The 27,997-nt window shown below is 44.6% G+C and overlaps 1 long non-coding RNA gene across 1 annotated transcript; it reads left to right on the top strand.

Annotated features, from left to right (window-relative positions):
• Positions 1 to 83: 83 nt before the first annotated feature.
• Positions 84 to 4,528, top strand: LOC132539812 (uncharacterized). Its single transcript, XR_009551102.1, has 2 exons — positions 84 to 139; positions 3,945 to 4,528. It is a non-coding gene; the product is annotated as an uncharacterized LOC132539812 (long non-coding RNA).
• Positions 4,529 to 27,997: the final 23,469 nt, after the last annotated feature.

The following is a 27,997-nucleotide window of genomic DNA, read 5'->3' as shown; positions in this document are numbered from 1 at the left end:
ATGTACCTGCCTTCACTTCCTTTCTATTTCATCCCTACACCTATTATTACTTCCAGGTGTCTCTCTTTCTTCTTTTTCCTTTCAGATAAGAGAAAAAGTGCCTCAGGTGTTTCCCAGATTCACTTCCCTTTCATTGATGGTATAAAGACAAGATTCCTGGTAATCAGCCCTCCGGGTCCTGGTGAAATGGGGGTGCAGAGTCCTCTGGTTTACTTCTCCTATCATTTATCCCCCTGGGAGTATGACGCAACCAACATTGTTTTTTGGGGTGCAGAAGGTGGGAGGCCTGGCTTCTGTAACAGTTTCTCTGCTGGACGAGGGCATTCACAGGTGGATCTAGACCCCCAGGCTTTCTGCATTTCTAACTAGATGCTCAGCTGGGGAAGAACTTGAAGACTGAAACTGCCTTCTCAGCTGGGTTCTGGGTGGGGGTTGGTCATCTCTGCCTCTCCTGTTGCTTGACTTGTAATTGTAAGCTTAGAGTAAATGCAATACGGCATTTGGACTCAGTCCTCCCCTGTGTCCTGGGGTAGGGGGTTTGGTTTCTGCCAGGAGGTGTGTTATCAGAGCTGAATACTCAGATAACTTGGGGTAACAGTCAGCTGTGGGGCAACTGGAGGTGCTGCGAGTCAGGCTGGCAGGATTCGGCTGGGAGAAGCTAGGGATATTCCTGTGGCTCCGCTGGGCTCTCTCTTTACTGTGGTCCTGGGAGAACCAGAAAGTTCTTTTTAGTGGCAAGACTTCCCTGGGTTTCTGGATGTGTAGGTTTTAGAGATGGCCACACTGTGAGATTCTGGAAGGTTCTAGAAAGTTCCAGAAGCAACCCCCCCCCCCCATTTCTTGGACATCACCTTGGAGTCCTTTGCATTCTGAATCTTCCACTGGGTTGGCCAAGTCTTGCTGCAGTGTTAATTCTATTTTACCTTCGTTGGCAGAATATAAATCAGCTTAGTCATGCTTCTGTTACCTCTGGCCAGATAGCAGGTGTGGGAATTTGGCTCAGGGTGGACCTGCCCCCCCCCCCCCACCAGAATGGTTTGACCTCACAGGCAGAGCTGAGGACATGGGGATGTGACTATTATCTGCAAACACTGGTGTGGGGATGTGTTGAAGAAACTTTTGGATCCCAGATTTCTTGATATTTGCTGTTAGAAATTCTATTGATTTTACTTAAAGCCTCCATGTTTACAGAACGTGTCTGGTTGATTGTTACCAGGTGCCTAGTAAGAAAGGCTTCAGAATATATATGGGCCCTGGGTCAGGTGGAAGGGGTAAACACTTAATTTTATTCATAGATTAATTCCAAGTTTGGGAGCTACTTTCTTCCTTAATCCAACTTTCTAGACCTGTTCTCAACTCAGACATCATCTTCTCAGACAATATTTCTGGCCATCTCCATATCAGTTTTCTTTTTCTTTTTTTTTAAAAAAATTTTTTAAAGTTTTTTTTTTTGTTATCTTTATTTATTTATTGGATAGAGAAAGCCATAAATTGAGAGGGGGGTGACAGAGAGACAGAGAGACACCTGCAGCCCTGCTTCACCACTTGTGAAGCTTCCCCCCTGCAGCTGGGGATCGGGGGCTCAAACCCGGGTCCTTGTGCACTGTATCATGTGCACTCAACCAGGTGCACCACCACCCGGCCCCTCCATGTCAGTGTTCAAACTCAAGCAAAAATTACGATAGTCACAGGCCCCTAGGAACCTAAATAGGCTTCCTCACTTCTTTCCACCCTACGGTCCCTATTCTCATCTGCTCTATTCCCCTTTTTAATTTCAGATCACTGATCATTTCGCCTTGCCTTGTATTTTATTGCCTTTCAGCCACCCGTTTCCAGATGCTACTATGATTCCATCCTCACCTCCCTGGGCAGACGGCCTTACCAATATGTCCTGGAACCTCACCTCTCCAGAGCCCTGCCCCACAGGGAAAGATAGAAACAGACTGGGGGTGTGGATCCACTTACCAACACGCATGTGCAGTAGGGAAGCAATTACAGAAGCCAGAACTCCCACCAGCTACACCCCAAAAAGAACTTTGGTCCCTATTCCCAGTGGGAGAGAAATGTTAGGGGAAGATGACCAGAGGACTCTGAACTCTAACTCCATCAGGACCCACAGACAGAAGAAGAGAAAGGGAGGGACATCTGGAAGTAGTAACAGGTGTAGGTGTGACTTGGAAAGGAAGAGAAGACGTGGGGTGAGGGGGGCAGGTAGTGGCGCACATGTTACAATATGTAAGAACATAGGTTCGAGTCCCCCAGTCCCTACTAGCAGGGGAAAGCTTTGCGAGTGGTGAAGCAGTAGTAGGCACTCCTATGTGGTGGCAGGGTTTGAGCCCAGGCTTCATTTTAGCAGGTGGTCACAGAGCTCTAGGCTGTATAGTGTCTTGTCATTGAGTGATCAGAGCTTTGCATGATGCTACCCTTTCCTTCTTGTCAAACAGACAAAGGACTCTCTTCTCAGAATCATTTTCTCAGGTTTCAATAAGACTATTCACGTGCTGTGGTGGGAAGCCCTTAGCCGCATGGAGTCAAAGCTGTCAATCAGCGCTGTTGGTCAAATGTATTGATCAGCTAGACATGCACAGAGAGTGGAGCTTCAGGAAATGATTCCCTAGTGAGGAAGTGCAGTGAAGCCTCGAAGACTCTGAAGAACGGGCAGTCATATCGGCTTAGCTACCATTCACTAATGAGTGGATGTGACCAACATTTTGGGGGGGTCTGTCATGCACTGTCATGAGGCCAAGGGGATGCCAATGAACAAAGCAGGGACACTGGTACACCATGGACCTCCCTCACATTCCTCTGGACCATCCCACATGCTCATAGCACCACAGACTTAATTTTGTCCCATTTTCACAACAGCCTGGTGAGGTGGTCCTCTCAGTATTTATCATTTTCTAAAGATGCAGAGTAACAACAACAACAACAACAAAAAGGACTAAAAATCAAGAATTGGCAAAGCAGGCATTTCTACCCTCATTGGTTTGATTCCTTGAAATACACACAGCTCCTTCAATGGAATTTCTAACATCACCAGGTTTTGTTTAAAATTTATTTTATTAGTGTTTTAATAATGATCAACAAGTTTGTGGGGTAAGAGGGGCATAATTCCATGCCATTCCCATTACATCACCCCCTTCATTGGAAGCTTTCCTATTCTTTATCCCTCTGGGAGTAGGGATCAAAATTCTTTATGGGGTGCAGAAGATGGGAGTTCTGGCTTCTGTAATTGATTGTCTGCTGGACATGGGTGTTGGCAGGTGGATCCCCACCCCCAGCCTGTCTCTGTCTTTCCCTAGTGGGGCAGGGCTCTGGGGAGGTGGGGTTCTGGAACATATTGGTGAGGGTGTCTGCCCAGGGAAGTCAGGATGGTGTCATAGTAGCATCTGCAGCATTTTCTGTAAGAACTGCCATAGTTGTACAGCAGCAATGGTACGGACTGTCCCACTCTCTGAAGGGAGGCTGGGTCAACCAGCCAACTCTGCCACTTGAGGAAGACCGGTCCTGAAATGAGTGTAGCCTAGAACGTTCCCAGCTGTAACCTGGACTTTGAGCTCAGACTGACAGGGACTCAGAGGTTATACAAGCTCCCGTGCTGAATATGAATAATCATGGGTCCTAGGTCAGATCAATGGGGTTTACAGTTAACAATATTTATATACTTTCCTCGTGTTTGGGAGTCATTCTTTTCCCTGATACAGTTTTATAGTCCTATTGTCAACTCTGACACCATCTTCCTAGACAATACTTTTAGTCCACCTGCATGTTAGCTATTGGGCTCAGACAAGAATTACCAAAGTCATGGGCCCCTTGTAATATACCTCAAATAGTCTTCTTAGCTTGTTCCCAGATGAAGACCCCTAATTTCATCTGCTTTATTCCTACTTTTGGGTTCCTGCTTATTAAACACTTTGTCCTGCTTTATATCTTAATTCTTTCAGCTACCAAGTTGCAGATGCTACCATGACAACAACCTGACTTCTCTGGGCAGATCACCTCACCAATATGTCCTGGAACCCCACCTCTCCAGAGCCCTGTCCCACTAGGGAAAGAGAAACAGGTTTGGGGTGTGGATCCACCTGTCAACACTCAAGTCCAGTGGAGAAGAATTGCAGAAGCCAGAACTTCCACCTTCTGCATCCTCAAAAATAATTTTGGTCCATCCTCCCAGAGGAATAAAAAATAGGGAAGCTTCCCATGGAGGGGATGGGATATGGAACTCTGGTGGTGGGAACTGTGTGGAATTGTACCCCTGTTATCTTGTTAATCATTACGAAATCATTATTGAAAAAAAAAGAAGTGTCACAGAGCTTGGTGGTTGCAAGCACATCGTTTCACAAAGGCACTTTTAGGAGGTTCTACAATCCTAATTTTCTATGCGCTTTGCTCTGGATTTGCAGCAGAATCATTATAGCAGTCAGTGGCTCTCCACCTCATTCCCTTGCTTCTACGATTGATCCCCGAAGCACCATTAAAACAAGGGCAGTCAGAGGCAGAAAAATGGATGGTCTGCTTTCATTGTAAATGATGTGAATCATGTTTCTTTTTTCTTTTTGCCTCTAGGGTTGTTGCTGGGGCTCAGTGCCAGCACTACAAATCCACTGTTCCTAGTGACAATTCCCCCCCCCCCCATTTTACTGGACAGGACAGATAGAAATTGAGAGCAGAGGGGGAGAAAGAGAGAGGGAAAGAGACAGACACTTGCAGAACTGGTTTGCCGCTTGTGAAGCAACCCCCTTGCAGGTGGGAAGTCTTGGGCTTGAACCCAGATCCTTTAAAGGGTTCTTGCACTTAGTACTATATGCTCTTAGCCGAGGGCACTACCACCTGGTCCCGAGCTGCTTCTTTTCTCCCCTGATCCTATTTGATGCCTGCTTGACAGCTGTATGTGGGCATGGTCTATTTAATAGGGAGAGTGGGGCTGTTCTCATAGGCAGAGCACATACCTCTAGTTTGCTGCTGGCTAAGTCCACTTTCACATGGACAGTCACAGAGAATGAACCTGGGAGGTTTCAGAAGAACTTTACAAATCAAGACACTTTGGATATTTCCAAAATAACTGAGACTTGATTTTTTTTTTTTTTCTAGAACCCTGGTTTGAGCCAAAGACACTATTTCCTTTCCTGCTCCCCATCCACACTGAGTGTAAGCAAAGTGTCTCATGTTATACAAAGACGTAATCAGGAAGGTAGAAGACACAAACAGGGATCCAGTGTTGCAAGCAAGTAATCTTCCAAAGTTTGCAAGGGCCGGATGCTCCTGCTTGAACGCACATGCTACCGTGCACAAGCACGGTATAGAAGTGAACTATGCCACTGTTCCAACGTAGACAGAGGAGGTGATGTCTGTGAGTGAGTGAGGGCTAGATCAGGTGTCTCCAAGCCAAAGTCTCCAGCCACTGAGCCCAGTGTCTTCCCAAGACCTGCTGTGGTCCAACCCTATTGCCTGGAGTGATGCAGGGAGGCTGGGGAAGGCATCCCCTTAGACTGAGCCGGCAGCATCAGCAGGACTAGCCACAAGGACCTGGAACATTCTCCATGCCAAGAGAAGGAATTTTTTTCCCCCACTCCCACAATTGTTATAGAGAGAGCTGCAACCTGTCATTTCATCACCAGAAGGAAAAGGCTAGAAATGCCTGTGGGAACAAGCAGCTCCTTTGTGCAGCTACAAAGTGGCGTCAGAGGAGACAAGAGAAATAATAGTCTGCCCTCACTGCCAGGAGCTGAGTGCTTATCTGCACCCACTCATGTGCAAACATTTCTTGTACGCAGATACTTGTATGAGTTGTATTTACAATAGTTAAAAGCTGGAAATAACTCCAACTCCCACAGACAGATGGACAAACAGACTCCAAGAGGTGTAAACAAAGATAACAAAGAAAGTCAAAGGGCTGGGAGATGGCTCAGCAAGTAGAGCACACACTACAATGCATGAGACCACAACATCACAGAGGAGCACTAGGGAGGGTGGGCAGGAATGTGGGGTCTCTCCTCTCTCAGCACCACAGCACCCAGGGAGCCCCATGGAGGGTGGGCAGGGCTGTGTGTGGGGGGTGTCTCTCATCTTTCAGCACCATGGACAGCACCCAGGGAGCCCCATGGAGGGTGGAGCAGGGCTGTGGGGGGGGTCTCTCCTCTCTCAGCACTATGGACAGCACCCAGGGAGCCCCATGGATAGTGAGGCAGGACTGTGTGTGTGTGGGGTGCCCTCTCCTCTCTCAGCACCATGGACAGCACCCGGGGGGAACCCCATGGTTGGTAGAGCAGTGCTGTGGTGTACTGCTTCTCTCAGGATATAGAATTTAAAATACGAGGCTTGGAAGATACCTCAGCACTTTCAAATATACATAAGACCCTGGACTCATTCCCCTAGAAATACAATAATCAAAAAGTTGAGTTGCTCATATAATATCATTGGTAAGCTGCAAAATAACTGCACAAAAGAAAAACCAGCAAAAAAAAAAGGCATTAATGGTTCACCTGCAGGGGAGTCACTTCACAAGCGGTGAAGCAGATCTGCAGGTGACTATCTTTCTCTCCTCCTCTCTCCATTTCTTTCTGTCCTATCCAACAACAATGACACCAGTAACAATAATAATAACCACAACAATGATGAAACAACAAGGAAAACAAAAAGGGAAAATAAATAAGTAAATAAATGTTTTTTAAAAAATGAAGAAAGATGCTCAGAGTCTTTCTGGGCATCAGTGAAAAGGCCCATCTTCTATGTCACTGGGGTAGGCACGTTAGCTGGGTTTCAGATAAAAGCTTTTCTGTTAGCCTGGAGACCTGTTGGTGTGTTTATCTGTGTCTAACCCAACTATAACCAAACACCCTGGAAGCTTGGAACAGAAACCAGCAGAGGGGCCCTCAATTCAGGGGGCCCCTGGGTGGCCATCACGGCATATCCAGGGTGTTGCCTTCAAGGCTTCTTGGGAGCAGCTTTCAGGAAACTGATGCCCTGAGTTCTGTGAGCTGCTCTAGCAGATTATTTAAACCCAAAGAAGGGGTCATGGTGTTGGAAGGCAGGTTAGGGAGAGCAGCACCCTTCCCCTGCCCCCTGCAGGCAGCCAGGAGGAGGCCCAGTTCAGGCCCAGAAGCCCAGTGTGTCTGCACATCCTGCCTTAGCTCCCTCCCTCCCTGACTGCAAAGGTCACAACATGCAGATGAAGGCAGAGGAGAGGGGACCCTGGAGACCAAGGCTGAAGCTCATACCCCCCCCCCCCCCCGGACCTGCCTTTCCCAGAAGGGACTAGAAAGCTGGGGAGACCAGGAGGCTCTGGGCTCTCCATCTCTCTCTCATCTGCTTGGTGACATAGCCTGTATTTTCTTCTCCCTTTCTGTCCTTACTTTCTCCCAGTAAATGCTCATCTTCTCCCTGAAACATGACTGTCTCTCTGTGATTCTCCCATGTAGGAGTCAGTCTAGAAGCCCAGGGGAGGGAACTAGGGAATGGCCCCAGCTAGCTGCTCCCTCCCCCTCAACAACTGAAGTCCACAATTTATAACCTGTTGGTTAGAAGCACAGGTGACAAGTTGAAAATCTGACATGTGCATGTGCGTGTGCGTGTTTGTGTGTGTGTGTGTCTTTGTCTGTGTCTGTGTCTATCTTGAAGGGCTGAGCCTCCACCCGTGGGTCCTGACAGTCCCGAAGCAGTGTGAGTCAGAGCTGAGCTGCCTTGGAAAACATCTGCCAGGTGTCCCAGAGAATCTTTCTGTGGGGGACCCCCCCCTTACATCTGGTGCAGACACAATGGCAGACGGAGCCTTCCCACCACGAGTTCTCAGTCCTATGAAAGTGCTGCTTCCAATTTCATTCATTCATTAGCAGATATTCTTCTTTTTCTCTCTTCCCTTTGATCATTTTATTTGGGAGTCTGGGGTTTACAGTACAGTTGTTGACACATGGGTCCAATCTCTCATCTCCCCATAACAAGTATCTGCAAAATGTATTTAGGTGTGTCCTCTCTCTGCTTGGCTTGGCTACGGGTGCCAGTGAGTGACAGAGAGGGGGGCTTACACACCAGTAGGGGGGGTAGAGAGGGATGGGGGCCCCTCAACAGGTGAGTGAAGTACACAGGGTGATGAATGAGACGGTGAGCTATAAGGAACAAAGAAATGAGGCAGGGCTGGGGCCAGGGTGTATGTTCAGTGGCATCTTTACAGTGTTGTTCATTATGTGGTATTGGCAAATGAACTAAAGGCCTTGAACACGTGCAATGCCTATGAGTGTTCTCCTTGGCTGAATTTTTAAATTCTCCTTATTTATTTATTTACTAGAGCACTTTTCAGCTCTGGTTTATGGTGGTGCAGGAGATTGAACCTGAAACTTTTAGAGGACCAGGCATGAAAGTCGTTTGCATAACCATTATGCTCTCTCCCCTACCCAATTTTCAAATTCTCTTATTTGGAGATAGTAGACTAGAGTAAACAGAATATAATAAAAGGCAGTGGCTTGGACAGAGAGATTGATGTTCAGGTCTTAGGGTTGGTAAATAAAGTAGTTCCAGAATAGGTGAAAGAGAAAAAGCCTTAATGGTAGCCGTGGGACAGTCATCAGTTTCTGTCAAAGCCTGTAACTGCTCACCGTTCTCCAGCAATCAACTTCCCCAGCATGTGCCTTCCAGGTGAGAGCAGCTTCCTGAGAGACTGGATTCCCAAGAGAGCGCTGCTTCTTCAAGTCTCAAGTCACCTCTTAAATTCCTTCCTTCCTTCCTTCCTTCCTTCCTTCCTTCCTTCTCCCCTCCCTCCCTCCTTCCTTCCCTTCCTTCTTTCCTTTCTTTCTTCTTCTCCTTCTTTTTCAAATTTTGACTTAAAAAAACTCATCTTTATTTATTTATTGGCCAGAAACAGCCAGAAATTGAGATGGAAGGTGGTGATAGAGAAGGAGAGAGACAGAGAGAGACACCTGCAGCCCTGCTCCACCATTTGCAAAGCTTTCCCCCTGCAGATGGGGACCAGGGACTTGAATCCTGGCGCTTGATCACTGTAGTATGTGCGCTTAATCAGATGCCCTTAAGTAGTTTTCTAATCTTGCATTACCACAGTTTTTCGATCCACAGTGTTAAATTGTATGTTCGTGGCTTAAATGTCTGCTAATAACGCCCACGTGGTCTCACTGTCTTCCGCTTACTGGCTTGAACCGGTAAAATGGATCACATGTTCCCAGCACAGCAAGAGTGAGGTGGGAGTCGGGCACTAGCGCAGCAGGTTAGGCGCAGGTGGCGCAAAGTGCAAGGACCGGAAGAAGGATCCCGGTTCCAGCCCCGGCTCCCCACCTGCAGGGGAGTCGCTTCACAGGCGATGAAGCAGGTCTGCAGGTGTCTTTCTCTCCCCCTCTCTGTCTTCCCCTCCTCTCTCCATTTCTCTCTGTCCTATCTAACAACAACGACATCAATAATAATAACTACAACAATAATACAAAACAAGGGCAACAAAAAAGGGGAAAATAAATAAATATATAAAAAAATTAAAAAAAGAGTGAGGAGAAAGCGAAAGTCAACAAGGCACTGCTCCGCCATCATGGAGAGTCTGCTGGTGCTGTCCAGGATGCTGCTCTGTTGGCCCAGGGGACTGAACCTCACACAGAGGGGGCCATGCACCCGGCATGCTGGTAATGCTTTCTCCCAGAAGCAAGATATGCAGTTTTCAAGGCAGTGTTCAGAGAAGGTCATGAGAAGGTGGTATTTGAGCACAGAAGTACAGATGGGTTTTAAGGACTTTTTCCTCCTCATCTGCCACTGTATGGGTTTGGATCTGGTCTGATTTTTGTCACTTGGGAGATAAGCAGTGGTTAAGGACAGTCATACCTGCCTCCAGTCTTTGGCCATGGGCAGACTGAAAGGCTGAAACCACAGACGGCAGAGAGGGTAGTGGCTATCACAACTCCTCCCTTTTTATAACCACAGTGGTGTCTTTTACTCTTCCCCAATTGCTGACACACAGATGCTAGAGTTTCTTCTCAGAGTTCATTATTTATAGACTATACACACAGTGGCTATCTTGATTCTGGGAAAGGGGACTGAAAAATGATTCTCCTAGCAGAATCAAGGGAAAGGTAATTATTATTTTCTTTAAAAACTTTTTATTTTCTTTATTTGTTGCATAGGGACAGCCAGAAATTGAGAGGAGAAGGGGAGATAGAGAGGGAGAGAGAGAGACAGACACCCGTGACCCTGCTTCATTACTTGCAAAGTTTTCCCCCTGCAGGTGGGGGCCAGGGGCTTAAACCTGGGTCCTTGTACACTATAACATGTGTGCTCAACCAGGTGCACCACCACTGGGCCCCTGGGAAGGTAATCATTCCAAATGGTGATGATTTATTTATAGATGAACAAGAGGGAGCTCAAGAAAGCTTCCCAGATAACAGAAAGACAGTTCTGCTTCACTTAACCCACAGTCTCAGTCACTGGGTATTTTCTGTGGGCTCAGCTAAGAGAGAAATAGGCATCAGGAGGAAAATAAGACAGCCACTTCCAAGAGAACTGCCACCTCCTGGAATTGTGCAGAAAGTGGATTGATCCAACAAGAAACTCAAGGAAGGCCCTGCGTACAAAGCCCAGTAGCACAGAATTTTCAAGATGCTTGCTTGAATCTTGACTGGCCCTGTTCCTTGGTGACCTCAGATCAAGTTTTCTTCCCTTCTGATCTCAACTGCAAGACACATCAGTTTCTTGGCTTGTGAAATGGAGACAGCACACCAAATGCTCCTGGATTCTTCAATAAGACCAGGGTGGTGGTGGTGGTTGTCATAATAAGGATATCATATCTAGCATCCATCACATGAATGCCACCAATGGTCTGAATGACAAGACTCAGGGATGGGTGAGGTTGGAGTGGCTTGGGAGATTTGGGGGGTAAGATTTCTGGGAGGAAGGTATGTTTCAAACTGAGATTTGAAAGAGGAACAGAGTTTAGAAAAACAGAAAGGTGGGGGTGTGTGTATTCTCCGAGCAAAAGTTGGCAAGGATATTGTCAAGCCTGTGGGATAACTATAGTGGTTATCTGTGGGGGTCGGGGTGGGGACACAGACCTTTGGTGATGAGGGTGGTGAAAAAAAATAGCAAAATGAAACGAAATAGGCCTGTGTGTCATGTATCACGCTATTGTAGCAACAGAAACCAGGGAGACGCCCCGTGCTCACAGCGGAGGGAGCGGAGGGCAGATGTAGCCATGTGTGTGCTGAGCTGTCCCATTCTCTGCCAAAAGGCTCTCTCATATGTAATAATAAATAAAACAGATCATAGAGTGGGGTGGCTGTGTGCACACTCACACACAGAAAATGAGTGACAGAGCTGAGCTTAGGAACCATCTGAGAAGTAGAGTCAGGTCAGAACTTCAGATAATGCAGATGAAAAAGAAAATTCTATCGTATTCATCAGATTTCAAATCTTAAAAGCCTGGGGTTGGAGAGGGTATAGATAACTGAGTAGGGGTGGTGGTGGCACATTGCTTTAAGTGCACACGTTACCATATGTAAGGAGCCGGGTTTGAGCCCCTGCTCCCTACCTGCAGGGGGTGCTACATGAGCAGTGAAGCAGGTCTGCAGGTTCCTGTCTGTCTGTCTGTCTGTCTGTCTGTCTGTCTGTCTGTCTGTCTATCTATCTATCTATCTATCTATCTATCTACCTATCTACCTATCTCCTTCCCTCCCTCCCTACTTATCTATCTCCTCTTAACTATATCCACTTATTGGATAGAGACAGCCAGAAATCAGAAGAGAAGGGAGAGGTAGAGAGGGAGAGAGACAGAGATACCTGTAGCCCAGCTTCACTACTCACAAATCTTCCCCCCTGCAGGTGGGGACTAGGGGCTTGAACCTGGGTCCTTTTGCACTGTAATGTGTGCAATTAACCAGGTGTGCCACCACCTAGCCACCTATCTATCTATCTATCATCTATCTATCTATTTATCTATCTATCTATCTATCTATCTATCTATCATCTACCTACCTACCTATCTTCCCCTTCCCTCCCAGTTTCTTTCTGTCTTATCCAATAAAAATAGAAAGGAGAAAAAAGAGACATGAAAAAACAGTTGGAAAGGAGCTAAAAAGAAAAAAAAAACTATGTTAATTGAGGCAGCAGCTAGGGGCACAGCTTGAGTGGAGGGCTGGGGAGCTGGAGACCAGGTTGAATCAACTAATTTGTAACCAGATTGTACAAACCTTGACGGACCAGCTGCACCATGCTCTTGCTGTACTGTTTTGCTGTTATCACAGTCACAAATACATTTTTAATGAATTTAACAGATTGGATTTAAAAATTAAATGAATAAACTAAGAACTATTGAGAGCCACTAGACTTTACTCTTAAATTATTCAAGGCCTCACTGAGATACAATTTTAAGAGGAATCCATTTCCTTGGCATCCAGTTCTGGAGTTAGAATAAAATTCCTTCACAAAACAGTTATCCTAGAGAGCCCAAAGGCCAGCATCTGGATATATACCTAGACCTGCGTTTCTAGTTTACTCCCCAAATTTGGCAGATTGTGGTTGCCAACCTCTTGGGGGGAGGGTTTTGTTGTTGTTGTCTTTTGAGTTTTCCTCAAAATGTACAAAAGTAGAAGTGGAGGGTTGATCTATCAACTCAGGGCTTAGAATTTATTTATTTACTTATAAATAAATAAATTTGTTTATTTGCTGGTTCTCCCCAACTTTCAAGTTCTCTTGAGAAACCTCGCTAGAATTCTCTTGTGTTTTTAAAACTCTGATAAGTATCTTCTCCTCTCTGTCTGCTCTCTCCCCTTTTCTCCAGACAATTGTATCAGAATGAGCTCTACTCATTCAAAATCAAGGGCAATATATTCTTTTTTAAAATGTTTATTTATTTATTGGATAGAGACAGCCAGATATTAGGAGTGAAGGGAATGATAGAGAGGGAGAGAGACCGAGAGACACCTGCAGCCCTGCTTCACCACTCATGAAGGTTTCCCCCTAAAGGTGGGGACTGGGGGCTCAAACCTGGGTCCTTGTGCATTGTAACATGTGCGCTCAACCAGGTGCGCCACCACCCAGCCCCTGAGGGCAATGTAGTTTTAGCCAGTCATGGAAACTCTGAGATTATTCTGTCCAATGATGGAATTGGACACATTTCCAAGGTGTGAATTCTGCCCATCTAGGATCCCAAGGAACTTTGAGCCTTTGTTGGGAGAATGGATCTGACTTATCATCAGAACATCTCTCCTGTTTTCTTTGGAGGAGCTATTTTGGGTAGAGGTACTTCTTTCTTTAGAATAAAATAAAATGTAGAAACAGGATAGGGAGTATGGATCAACCTGCCAATGCCTATGTCCAGCAGAGAAGCAATTACAGAAGCCAAAACTCCCACCTGCTACACCCATTAAAGAATTTTGGTCCATATTTTCAGTGGGGGAGAAGTGATAGGGGGAAGATGACCAGAGGGCCATGAACTCCAACTCCATTGGGACCTGGAGAGAGAAGAGGGAAAAGGAAGGGACATTTGGATGTAGTCATAGGTGTAGGTGTGACTTGGAAAGGAAGAGAAGACGGGACCATAGGGGGAAAAAGGGGCAAATATATACAGGAGAAAAAAAAAAACCTGTTATCAAATCATCTTGTTTAATAAATCTAACCTTGAGGTCATGCTAGGTTAAAATTTTTTACTTTCTTTGGTGTATTGCACCAAACTAAAGAATTTGTGGGGTGGGGGAGGAGGAGATGGTGGAGGAGGAGGAGGAAGAGGAAGAAGAGGAGGAGACAAGAGGACGACAAAGGAGGAGGAGGATGGAGAAGAAGGGGCAAGAAGAAGAAGAGGGAGAAAAAGAAGGAAAGAAAGAAAGGAAAGAAGGAAGGAAAGAAGGAAGGAATAAAAAGGAAGGAAGGAATAAAAAGGAAGGAAGGAAGGAAGGAAAGAAAGAAAGAAAGGGAGTTGGGTGGTGGTGCACCTGATTGATTGCACGTATTACAAATGGGGCTTTCAGATCCTGGTGCATGATGGTGGAGGAGGGCTTAGGTGGGTGGGGTGGGAGTGTTTTCAGAAAACTGAGAAGTTTCACACATGGACCAACAACTGCATTTACCACTGACTATGAACTATTAATCCCCCTAGTAAGAGAATTAACAAATTACTTTCACTATGGGAAAATACTGCCTGTTCTCCTCTCTCCCCAGTCCCCCCGCCAGTAGCTTCTGTGCCCCAAGGCCCAGCTTCTAGTCTCACTGGCACCAAGACCACAGAGGACTGAACTGGAGCCAGACCCATCTCTGCGGTCCTGATAGGTCTCTGGTACTGGATCTGAATCCTAAACTCAAAATACACTGATGGGATGCCTGACATTCTTCTGTGATGCCTCCTGTCTTCCTAGCTGCTCTCAACTGTTTAAAAACATTTCTACAGCCCTTTACCACCTGCCAAGGAAAAGTCTAGATTCTTTAATCTGGGCTTTCAGCTGGACTAGCTGGAGGGATAAAAACCTTCTCAGAGTCTTGTGTAATACAGAAAATCCTAACAATGGAAATTTCAAAGTCAATCAAATTTCCAAATAACTTGGTTATAATAATAACTGTCTCTTGCCTTCTTAATCCCTAAGACAGCAGGAAACCTCCCCGTTCTCTACAAAACCCATACTTCTCCCAGTCCTGGAACCTCTAGGGTGGGGCTCATTTTCCAACAATCTTTTCTCTACCCACACCAACTGATCCTGCATCTGCTGATCTCAGCCTGATCAATGCAACCTATATCACCTCGACATGTTCTTTTTTTAAAAATTTCTTTATTGAGGAATTAATGTTTTACATTCAACAGTAAATACAATAGTTTGTACATGCATAACATTCCCCAGTTTCCCATTTAACAGTACAACCCCCACTATGTCATTTATCATCCTTCATGGATCTGTATTCTCCCACCCACCCACCCACCCCAGAGTCTTTTGCTTTGGTGCAATACACCAATTCCATTTCAGGTTCTACTTGTGTTTTCTTTTCTGATCTTGTTTTCAACTTCTTCCTGAGAGTGAGATCATCCCATGTTCATCCTTCTGTTTCTGACTTATTTCACATAACAGGAATTTTTCAAGGTCCATCCAACATCGGCTGAAAACGGTGAAGTCACCATTTTTTACAGCTGAGTAGTATTCCATTGTGTATATATACCACAACTTGCTCAGACACAGGTGTGTCCAACAGATGTTGTTGGACACCTGGGTTGCTTCCAGGTTTTGGCTATTACAAATTATGCTGCCAAGAACATATGTGTACACAGATCTTTTTGGATGGATGTGTTGGGTTCCTTAGGATATATCCCCAGGAGAGGAATTGCAGGGTCATAGGGTAGGTCCGTTTCTAGCCTTCTGAGAGTTCTCCAGACTGTTCTCCACAGAGGTTGGACCAATTTACATTCCCACCAGCAGTGCAGGAGGGTTCCTTGACCCCACACCCTCTCCAGCATTTGCTGCTGTTACCTTTTCTGATGTATGACATTCTCACAGGAGTGAAGTGATATCTCATTGTTGTCTTGATTTGCATTTCTCTGACAATCAGAGACTTGGAACATTTTTTCATGTGTTTCTCGGCCTTTTGGATCTCTTCTGTGGTGAATATTCTGTCCAAGTCCTCCCCCCATTTTTGGATGGGGTTATTTGTTGTCTTGTTGTTGAGTTTGGCAAGCTCTTTATATATGTTGGTTATTAAACTCTTATCTGATGTATGGCATGTAAAGATCTTCTCCCATTCTGTGAGGGGTCTCTTGGTTCGGGTAGTGGTTTCTTTTGCTGTGAAGAAGCTTTTTAATTTGATGTAGTCCCATAGGTTTATACTTGCTTTAGTCTTTTTTGTAATTGGATTTGTTTCATTGAAAATGTCTTTAAAATGTATGCGGAAAAGAGTTCTGCCAATATTTTCCTCTAAGTATCTGATAGTTTGTGGTCTAACATCCAAGTCCTTGATCCACTTGGAATTTACTTTTGTATTTGGTGAAATACAGTGATTCAGTTTCATTCTTCTGCATGTTTCAACCCACTGTTTCCAACACCATTTGTTGAAGAGACTCTGCTTTCCCCATGTAATAGTCTGGGCCCCTTTGTCAAAGATTAGATGTCCATACGTGTGGGGCCTCATTTCTGGGCTCTCAATTCTATTCCACTGGTCAGTGTGTCTATTCATGTTCCAGTACCAAGCAGTTTTGATGACAATGGCCCTATAATACAGTTTGAGATCTGGCAGTGTGATGCCTCCGGTTCTGTTCTTTTTTCTCAAGATTGTTTTGGCAATTCTAGGTCTTTTCTGGTTCCAGATAAACATTTGTAGCATTTTTTCTATTCTCCTAAAAAATGTGCTTGGGATCTTGATGGGGATAGCATTAAATTTGTAGATGGCTCTGGGTAATATATTCATTTTGATGATGTTAATTCTTCCAACCCATGAACATGGAATATCTTTCCACTTCTTTGTGTCTTTTTCAATTTCTTTGAGTAGTGACTCTATACAAGTCTTTCACTTCCTTGATTAGATTTACTCCTAGATATTTTATTGTTTTTGTTGCTATAGTAAAAGGAATTGATTTCTGGATTTCAATTTCTTCTAACTTAGTGTTTGCACAGAGGAATGCCACTGACTTTTGAATGTTAATTTTGTAGCCTGACACCTTACTGTATTGCCTGATGATTTCCAAAAGCTTCTTGCTGGATTCCTTAGGTTTTTCCATGTATACTATCATGTCATCTGCAAATAAGGACAGTTTGACTTCTTCTCTTCCAATCTGTATCCCTTGAATTCCTTGCTCCTGCCTGATTGCTATGGCAAGAACCTCCAAAACTATGTTGAATAGTAATGGTGATAGTGGGCAGCCCTGTCTAGCACCTGATCTGAGTGGAAATGCTTCCAGTTTTTCACCATTGAGTATGATGTTGGCTGTAGGTTTGCTATATATAGACTCCACTATCTTCAGGAATTTTCCATCTATTCCCATTTTTTGTAGTGTTTTGATCATAAAGGGATGTTGTATTTTGTCAAAGGCTTTCTCTGCATCTATTGATATGACCATGTGATTTTTGGTCTTGCTTTTGTTGATGTGGTGGATCACATTGATTGATTTACGTATATTAAACCAACCTTGCATGCCTGGGATAAACCCCACTTGGTCATGATGGACAAGCTTTTTGATATACTGCTGTATCAGGTTGGCTAGAATTTTGTTCAATATTTTCGCATCTATGTTCATCAGAGATATTGGTCTGTAATTTTCTTTTTTGGTTGTGTCCCTGTCTGCTTTTGGTATCAGGGTGATGTTGGCTTCATAGAAGCTGGCAGGGATTATTCCAGTGTCTCCAATCTTCTGGAAGACTTTTAAAAGTAGAGGTATTAATTCTTCTTTGAAGGTTTTGTAGAATTCATTTGTAAAACCATCTGGTCCAGGACTTTTATTTTGGGGGAGATTTTTTATAACAATTTCAATTTCATTGGCTGTGATGGGCCTGTTCATGTTATCCACTTCCTCTTTACTTAGTTTTGGAAGTTGGTAGGTATCTAGGAAATCGTCCATTTCTTCCAGGTTCTCTAGCTTGGTGGCATATAGTTGTTCATAGAAGCCTCGCATGATATGTTGAATTTCTGCGGTGTCTGTTGTGATATCTCCTCTTTCATTTACTACCTGATTTCTTTGTGTCTTCTCCCTTTTTTGTTTTGTGAGACTGGCTAAAGGTTTGTCGATTTTGTTTACTCTTTCAAAGAACCAACATTTACTTTCGTTGCTCTTTTGTATGGTTTTCCTATTCTCAATGTTATTTATTTCTGCCCTAACTTTAGTGATTTCTGACCTTCTTGTTACTTTAGGGTTCCTTTGTTGTTCTTCTTCTAGGTCTTTAAGGTGTGCAATCAGGCTGTTTATTTGTGCTTTTTCTTGTTTCCTAATGTGTGCTTGTATAGCTATGAACTTCCCTCTTAGAACTGCTTTAGCTGTGTCCCAAATATTTTGATAGCTTGTATCTTCATTTTCATTGAACTCTCGAAACATTTTGATTTCTTCCTTGATTTCCTCTTTGACCCAGAAGTTGTTAAGAAGTGTACTGTTGAGCTTCCACATTTTGGGACTGTTACTAATCTTTTGTTGATTGTTAAGTGTTAGTTTAATTCCACTGTGGTCTGAGAAGATGCTTGGGATGATTTCAATGATCTTGAATTGGCTGATGCTGTCTTTGTGGCCTAACATATGGTCTATCCTTGAGAATGACCCATGTGGATTTGAGTAAAATGTGTATTCCAGTTTCTTGGGATGAATGTCTCTGAAAATGTTCAATAGTTCTAGTTTATCTATCTCTTCATTTAGCTCCCTTATGTCTTTATTGATTTTCTGCCTGGATGATCTGTCAAGTTGAGAGAGTGGGGTGTTGAAGTCCCCTACTATGATTGTGTTGCTGTTAATATATTGCTGTAGCTCTTTCAGTAGAAGTTTGATGTATTTAGATGGCTTCTCATTGGGTGCATAGATGTTAATAATTGTTAAGTCCTCTTGATTGACTGATCCTCTGAGCATTAAGTAGTGTCCATTCCTATCTTTTTAAATCTTATCTATTTTAAAGTCTATCATGTCAGATATAAGAATAGCTGTTCCTGCCCTTTTTTGTGGGCCATTGGCTTGTATGATAGTTTTCCATCCTTTCACTTTAAGTCTGTGTTTGTCTTGTTGAGTTAGGTGGGTTTCCTGTAGACAATATATTGTTGGATTGTGTTTTCTGATCTATCTTCCTACTCTGTGTCTTTTAATAGGTGAATTCAGGCCATTGACATTTATTGATATCAAAGATTGAAGATATTTTAACACCATTCTTGTAGAGTTTTAGGGTGTTTTGATATATGTCCTATTTGTGGTGATCTGATTGTTTATAGGAGACCTTTCAGAACTTCTTTCAGGGCAGGCTTGGTGATGGTTGATTCCTTCAACTGTTGCTTGTCTGAGAAGGTTTTGATGCCTCCATCTAGTCTGAATGACAGTCTAGCAGGATATAGTATTCTTGGCTGAAAGCCTTTCTCATTGAGCACTTGATAGATATCTTGCCATTCTCTTCTGGCCTGTAGTGTTTGTATGGAGAAGTCTGCTGCTAATCTTATGGGTTTTCCTTTGTAGGTGATTCTTTGTTTTTCTCTTGCAGCCTTCAGGATCCTTTCTTTATCCTTATTCCTTTCCATTCTAAGTATGACATGTCTTGGTGTCTTTAGGTCTGGGTTAATTCTGTTTGGGACCCTCTGGGCTTCTTGAATCTTTATGTCTTTGATGTTGTCTAGACTAAGGAAATTTTCAGCTATTATGGCCTGGAAAATGCTTTCTTCCTCTCCTTCTCTTTCTTCCTCTGGTATGCCAATAATGCCTATATTGTTTCTTTTGAAGTCATCCCATAGGACTTTGTTGTTGTTTTCAGCATCTCTTAATCTCTTTTTGAGATCTCTTACTTCTTTTTTAGTTGTCTCTAATTCATCCTCAATCTTGCTAATTCTGTCTTCAGCCTCATTTATTCTATTCTCTCTGCCCTCTACTGTTTTCTGGAGTTCATCTATTTTGTTGCCCTGCTCTGATACTGTTTTAGCTTGTTCAGTTAGTTGCATTCTTAGCTCAGCGATTTCAGCTTTCAGCTCTCTAATAACCATGACATAATTAGTATTTTCTTCCATATTCTCATTTGTTGTTACTGTATTTCTGATTACAATTTTTTCAAATTCTTTACTCACTCCTGTTATTATTTCCTTAGCTAATGTTTGGATGTTGAACTCATTATTTTTTGCTCCACCCTCTGAAGGACTTTTAGCTGGACTCTTGTCCTGGTTCGAGTCTCCAATATTTTTTCTTGTTGTTTTAACCATTTTATATATTATGTTATGAGTTCACTTTATCAGTACTTTTCAAATTATTGATCTCTATTGCCTGGATTGACTTGTGTCTAAGTAAATTAATTAAAGGGTTTACAGTGGTGGAAATTAACAGTTGTTTCAATCCCTGACTTGGAGCTCAGTGGTTTAAAAGCCTCTTTTTTTTCTTCCCTGTAGGCTATGGGAGCCTGAGGGCTTTTAAACTATCAATAGGCTTCTTAGCTTAATCACTGACTCCTGACCAAGAGCTAAAGCAGGGTGTGGCAGAGATAATCCAGTGGTTATGCAAAGAGACTTTCACAGCCCCTCAGCTATGCCACTGAGTTATAGGTCTTTTCCTGAGTTTCCTGGTAAGATCTCTGTCCCCTGGTGTCCCTTCCTGTCGCTGCTCCATATTCTGAGGGTAGTAGCAATGGAGACTCAGAGTTGCACTTGGTGAGTCTCTGGGGAGTCCTCTCCTCCCTTCAGCTGTCCCCTTGTTGGTGGAGCAGACTGGAGGTGGTGTCTCAACTGATAAACTGCTGAACTGTTAGCAGTCACTTAATCTCTCCTTAGGCTCCTCTCTCTTCTCTGTCACCAGCCACACGTGTTTGTACTCACCGGTGATTTAGTGGGTTCCTGTGGTCATTCTAGTCCTGTCTTGTTTCAGTCCCGGGTGGTCTCCTTTGTTATTCCTAGTTGATCCAGGAGAGGAGAGGAGAGGAGAGAAAGCGATCTGCTGCTCGTAGCTCCGCCTCCACCTCGACATGTTCTTTTCAGACTTTGTCCACGGAAGCCAGGCCTGTGATGCCAACCCTTCAGCTCTAGTACTCTGGTGAGACTGTTACTAGCTCACAGGGCTCCTTAATCCCATTTCAGGTGATGCACGTCCTAACAAAACCACAGCATCTAGCTACAGACCAGGGCACAAGAGACAGAGCACATGTGCACATGTACCCATAAGTTAGGGGAAAATATACACCTTAAAGTAAAAGTGTACAATAGTTTGCAGTTACCCAATAAGTGTAGCAAGCAAGTAGAAAGACCTTTAAAAAAAAAAAGAAAACATAAAGTTATAAAAAAAAATAATTTCTTAAAAAAAAAAGACAAGAATAATAGGACAGAGGTAGATAGCATAATGCTTATGTGTCGTTAAGGTTCGGGGCTCCAACAGGCTGGGCTAGCTTCACGGTGGCAGACAGAGACTCGAGGACACCTGGCTGGGCCGGGAAGCTGTATTTCTTTATTCACGAACAACGATTCAAACTAACCCAAACTAATCACCACACAGATCTGTCCTGCATCCTTCTCCTCCAGTGGCCACCCCAGAACTCTGGAACTACATAGCATAGGGGGCAGGGAGAAAAAGAGGTGCGAAACTAGCAAGGGCCAAACCAATTCTCCTGGCGGGGGGAGAGCAAGACCAAACCAATGTGAAGCATACAACAATTCCCCCTTTTCTTTTTAACTAAATGACCATAGTATCAGGGGTGTTGGGTGAACAGAAACCTATATCATACAGGCATTTTTTAAAAAAAAAGAAACTGGCACAAACATGGAGGAACATGTAAGCGAGTAACAAGAACCAGTTTGCTGCCAAGGGAAGGCCTGAGGGGGACCTTTTTTTTTTTTTTGCCTCTGGGGGGCGTTACTTGCCTCAACGGGCATTTTTTAGCATGGGGGCGGGGAATGGCCTAGAGTCCCAAGGCAGCTGGCTGCAGTCAGTCTTTTAGAAACCTAGCAGCATAAAGGGAAGCTGCAAAGTGTCCAAGAGGTGTACCAGTGATAGAAGTGTGAGTCCAAAGCAGATGTCCACAGAAGAATGCCAGGGGGTGGAACGTTGTGTGAGGAAGGTCAGCTGCTGGAATTCCGCTTTTCTGTAGAGAACTTGACAGCTGCAATTTACTTACTATGAAACAAAACTTGTAGCAGGTTAGAAGTTTATCACAATTGATAATTCTATTACAATCATTAGCATAACCATAGCACAATCTAACGTTTTTAATTGAGAAGGAATTTGAGAGTTTTACATATCAACAGCATCTTTTTAACCTTTTGTTACAACCATTTAAGATGGTGACACACCCTAGGTGTGCACAGGTTTTTTTTTGACCAACTTAGTTAAAATATATTGATTTTAAACTAATTTTTACCTCGGACTTTAAATGTAAGTTAATTTTATCTTTATGAGAATTACGTTGAAAACCTTTTTCATTTAACTTTGTCTGGTAAGAATATAGCCTTAAAGTTATATTTTTAACCTTAAAGTTAATGTTTACCAAACTTGAAACACACATACACATGGTCTTTAATACACAAGGAGAGAAACCTTTGTTACAAAGACATGTCATTTTAAACACGGATTTATATCTGTTCTGTCTTAGTTGTTGGGGGGGGGGGTTCACCATCCGGAGGTGGCCTCCTGTGCAACTCCACTTCTAGGAATTGTAGGTTGTGATCTCTGGACGAATATCTGCGTATTCTAGCTCTTCTGATGTCAGAGCCGAGTTGAGGATCTCTGCCAGGGGGCCCAGTTTCAGCAGGGAGCCTGCGGTCTCCGGGTGGTCCAGGATCTGTCCAGACTTCATAGCAGGAGGGCAGGCGGGCTGGCCATGCAGAAGGCGCGGGCCGAGGTGCCCCGGGGTGGCAGCCATGTCTGCTGCCCTGCTCCCAGCAGCCGAGCTGCATGGGAGGAGCCCATGCCCAATGCCCTGCACCATGCCCAATGCCCTGCGCCACGCGGTGGAAAGCCAGCTCATGTGGGCTGGTGTTGGGCTCTTGCGGGCTGGCGTTGGGTGGAAACCACAGAGTGGTCCAGAGATAAATGTTCCAGAAACAGTGAAACAGTCTCATGAAGAAAGGGCAGAGGCCTTTGGAGATCTCTTCACAAGCAGAAGAGAAGGCCATAGTGCATAGGTAGCCAAATTGTCTTCACTTATCTGAGAGATGCGCAGGTCAGGTCCATGTGGGTGCCATTTGTCGTTAAGGTTCGGGGCTTCAACAGGCCGGGCTAGCTTCGCGGCAGCAGACAGAGACTCGAGGATACACGGCTGGGCCGGGAAGCTGTATTTCTTTATTCACGAACAATGATTCATAAACTAACCCAGACCAATCACCACACAGATCTGTACTGCATCCTTCTCCTCCAGCGGCCACCCCAGAACTCTGGAACTACATAGCATAGGGGGCGGGGAGAAAAAGAGGCACGAAACTAGCAAGGGCCAAACCAATTCTCCTGGCAGGGGGAGATCGAGACCAAACCAATGTGAAGCACACAACACTTATGCAAAGAGACTCTCATGCCTGAGGCTCCAAAGTCCAGGTTCAATCCTTGCACCACCACAAGCCAGAGCTGAGCAGTGCTCAGGTAAACAAAATAAATAAATTAAAAAAAAAGATGGTATGTATAAAATGCTGGAGTGGTTGTGGGGACAAAGGAACCCTCCTGCACTGCTGGTGGGAATGTCAATGGGCGTAACCCCTGTGGAGAACAGTCTGGAGACTCTCAGAAGGCTAGAAGTGGACCTACCCTATGACCCTGCAATTCCTCTCCTGGGGTTATATCCTAAGGAGCCCAACACACCCATCCAAAAGGATCTGTGTACAACTGTGTTCATAGCAGCACAATTTGTAATAGCCAAAACCTGGAAGCAACCCAGATGTCCAATAAAGATGAGTGGCTGAGTAAGTTATGGTGTATGTACACAATGGAATACTACTCAGCTATTAAAAATAGTGATTTCACCTTCTTCACCTCGTCTTGGATGGAGCTTGAAGGAATCATGTTAAGTGAGATAAGTCAGAAACAGAAGGATGAATGTGGGATGATCTCACTCAGAGATAGAAGTTGAGAAATAAGGACAGAAAGTGGAAACACAAAGCAGAACTTGGACTGGGTTTGGTGTATTGAACCAAAGTAAAGGACTCTGGGGTGGGGGTGGGGGTAGGGGAAGGGAGGGATTCAGGTCCTGGTGCCTGATGGGGGAGGAGGACCTAGGCTGGGGGTGAACATGTTATGCAGAAAACTGAGAAATGTTACACATGTACTTACTATTGTATTTACTGTAAACCATTATTCCTCCCCTCCAAAAAAAAATACAAAAATAAAAATAAAAAGATGGCACTCATGGCTACACAGTGCCTTTTCAGGTCTCTCCTGTGTGTACTGAAGTGCAATGTTAATAACTTTCTCCTCACTTGTTTCATTATTATTATTTTTTAATATTTATTTATTTCCTTTTATTGCCCTTGTTGTTTTATTGTTGTAGTTATTTTGTTGTTGTTATGGATGCCATTGTTGTTGGGTAGGACAGAGAGACCTGGAGAGAGGAGGGGAAGACAGAGAGGGGGAGAGAAAGATAGACACTTGCAGACCTGCTTCACCGCCTGTGAAGCGACTCCCCTGCAGGTGGGGAGCCGGGGGCTCGAACCGGGATCCTTATGCCATCCTTTAGCTTTGCTCCACATGTGTTTAACCTGCTGCGCTACCACCTGACCCCCCCCCCCCCACTTGTTTCCTTATTAGTCAGCCTACTGCTCATGTGATCATCTGACCAGCCCTGGAGACACAGAATGATTCAGGTTGATTCTTCTGTGCTCTGATAATGGCACCTCGGAAGCATTTATTAGTCTCATCCCTGCCGCTTCCCAGAATCCAGTGCAGAGAAAAGAAGAGAACGGACAATACAGGCTGTGATGAGACAGCACCATGATTCTGCAAAAGATTCTTACGCCTGAGCCTCTTAGGCCCCAGGTTTAGTCCCCAGCACTACCATCAGTCAGAGCTGAGCAGCACTCTAGTCTCTCTCTCTCTCTCTCATTAAAATAAAATAAAAATTGAGAGAGAGAGAGAGAGAGAAAGGGAGAGAGAGAACAGACTATCCTGGAGAGACTGTAGTTTATCTATTCCGCAATAGTTGAATTAAGGCTACCAAGCCCGAGTCATTGACTAAACTCAAGGGTGAAAATTACAAACATCACAGTGGTGGGGAGTGGGGAAGAGAGAGGCAGGAGCTTCTTTACATACTCCAAATGCAGCTGGATTAGACAAGAGGGCTTGGGGGTCCCCGGGGCAGGGGGACTACATCCATGCTTTTGCCATGTGTTTCTGTACAAGCTCAAGCACACTTCATCCCACAGAATGGATTCTCTTTCCGAGTCTTTAAAGAACAGCAAACCAAACACAAAGCATATGCAAGGTGTTGAGAGGCCAAAAATCCTGGATTATCAAATATATGTATATACGAGAGAGGGAGAGGGAGAGGGAGAGAGAGAGAATACCAGACTATCATTTTTCTGGCACATACTGGGGATAGAACTTGGGTCTTCATGGTTATTTACTTATTTCTCCATTTCTTTTAAAAAATTTTTTATATTTATTTATTTTCCCTTTTTTTGCTCTTTTTTATTGTTGTCGTAGTTATTGTTGTTATTGTTATTGATGTCGTCGTTGTTAGATAGGACAGAGAGAAATGGAGAGAAGAGGGGAAGACAGAGAGGGGGAGAGAAAGACAGACACCTGCAGACCTGCTTCACCACCTGTGAAGTGAGACTCCCCTGCAGGTGGGGAGCGGGGGGCTCGAACCGGGATCCTTACATCGGTCCTTGCACTTAGCACCACATGCCCTTAACCTGCTGTGCTACCACCCGACTCCCTTATTTCTCCATTTCTTAGGCACCTCAGGCATGAGAGTCTCTTTGTATGACCATTATGCTATTTACTCCCTATTCATTTATTGATTACCAGAGCCCTGCTCAGTTCTAGCTTATGGTGGTACCAGGGATTGAACCTGGGAACTCAGAGCCTCAGGCTGAAAAGTCTGTTATGTAAACCACTGTGTTACTGCCCTCCAGCACCCTCCTTCACCCCTGACCCCCACTCTCCTGCTCCCATGGTCCATTCTGTGTGGTCACAGTCCTGGTCCCTTTTGCCAGAGTGAAATACGCAGGGGTCTGAAGGAGATGTGAAGGGAACAGATGCTCTCTGTGACACAGCATATGTCTCCCAGGCACTGGGGCTGCTCAGGGGGCCAATGTGCCTCTTACCCATGTTAATAGCCAATTCCCTCTTGGACAGATCACCTGCCCTGACATATGATGGCTCAGATAATACGTGCTTGGGGCATGGTCCACAATGCCAGCAGAAGCAGCCTGTGATCAGGAAGCTGAGAGAATGAGGCCTCAGGGAGCAGGAACCTCTCTCTTTTCCTGATGCTGGGTATCTCTGGCAACTTCGAACACACAGACCCAAACTGGGCAACTGAGTCAGTGCAGAGAGAGGCCTTGAGTTTTGGCTCTGCGCTCTCTCTCTCTCTCTCTCTCTCTCTCTCATCTCTCTCTCCCCCTACTCCCTTCATAAATCCCTGCTGTGTGTAGAGATTCAAACAGGGGTGGGTGTGGAATCTTGATGAGGCAGGAGCGCTTATGGAGAGAAATGGAGAATTACCTATTCGGACCACGCAGCCCCTGGGGGAGACGACCACTATTCCGACAATAGGGCAGACCACACCATCTGCTTTTGTTTCCAAAGGAGCCCAAGTTAGATGCTTCTGGGATGTGTGTGTGGGGGTGGTGGTGGGGTGGGGGGACGTGGGGGAGAGCCATGACACCAGCCGGGTCCCCACTGTCCCCTACGAGGCTTTCAGATCACCTGGCAATCTGACTTGTACCCTGTATGTTTTTTCTCAGAGGCTTCTGGATGGAAAGAAGTTGTGCACCCTCCCTGTCTTTCATTTGTTTACTGATCTCTGGGTTTATGAGGTAGAAATAGAAAAGAAAAGAAAGAAAGAAAAAAAGAAAGAAAGAAAGGAAGAAAGAAAAACAAACAAACTGGGAGTCAGGCAGTAGCACAACAGGTTAAGTGCACGTGGCACAAAGCGCAGGGACCGGCGTAAGGATCCCGGTTCGAGCCCCCGGCTCCCCACCTGCAGGGGAGTCGCTTTACAGGCGGTGAAGCAGGTCTGCAGGTATCTGTCTTTCTCTCTCCCTCTCTGTCTTCCCCTCCTCTCTCCATTTCTCTCTGTCCTATCCAACAATGACAACATCAACAACAACAACAATAATAACTACAACAATTGCAATAAAAGGAGAAATAAATAAATATAAAACATTTTGAAAAATTAAAAAAAATATTTATTATTGGGTAGAGATAGAAATCACACAGGCATATGGCCCTGGTGCCGAAGAAAAAAAGGTAAATGTATTTTGGACTAGATGCTTTTGGAAACTGTAGGCTGTTAAACAAAAATAAACAGAGGTGGGGGAGGCATGCCGTGTTGCACCTGGTTGAGTGCACAAATCACAGTGTGCAAGGACTCCGGTGTGAGCCTCTGCTCCCCACCTGCAGGGGGGAAGCTTCACGAGTGGTGAAGCAGGGCTCCAGGTGTCTACTTGTTTCTCTCTCACGTATCTTCCCCTCCCCTCTCAATTTCTCTTTGTCCTATCAAAATAAAATAGATAGAAAAAAAAAAAGAAAAAAGGATACCAGGTGTAGTGGATCTTAGTGCTGGCACCGAGCCTCAGAGATAATCTGGGTGGGCAATAAAAATAAGACAAAGAAATGGACCAGGTGGTGGCACACTTGGTTAAACACACACATTACAGTGTGCAAGGACCCGAGTTCAAGCCCCTGGTCCCCCACATTGAGGAGGCAGGAAGCTTCACTCTGCAGGTGTCTCTCTCTCTCTCTCTCTTTTCTCTCTCTAGCTCTCTTCCTATCTACCTCCCACCTCCCCTCTTCTTTCTGTCCCATCGAATGAAAAAATAAAAATAAAAAAGAGTCCCGGCAATAACTCAGGAGGCAATAAATAAATAAATAAATAAAAATAAAAAAGAGAGAAAGAATTGAATTTAGTGCTCACCTCAGCAGCACATGTACTAAAAATTGGATCGATTTAGAAGCTGAGTTCACTAGGTAGAAAGCCTGCTCTCCCATGCACAGGGAGCTGGGCTGACTGGGAGCGGGACAGACATCATGGCTGGAGTGTCCTGTGACACACGTGGCATTTCCATGTCGTGTCAGGGTTTTAAAAAAATTCTCTTTATTTATTTATTTATTTATTCCCTTTTGTTGCCCTTGTTGTTTTTTTATTGTTGTAGTTATTATTGTTGTTGTCGTCGTTGTTGGATAGGACAGAGAGAAATGGAGAGAGGAGGGGAGACAGAGAGGAGGAGAGAAAGATAGACACCTGCAGACCTG

The sequence above is a fragment of the Erinaceus europaeus genome, chromosome 8, assembly GCF_950295315.1.
Source record: "Erinaceus europaeus chromosome 8, mEriEur2.1, whole genome shotgun sequence".
Classification (NCBI taxonomy): domain Eukaryota; kingdom Metazoa; phylum Chordata; class Mammalia; order Eulipotyphla; family Erinaceidae; genus Erinaceus; species Erinaceus europaeus.
Note: the sequence above shows the minus strand (reverse complement) of the source record. Positions and strands in the feature narration are given on the sequence as shown.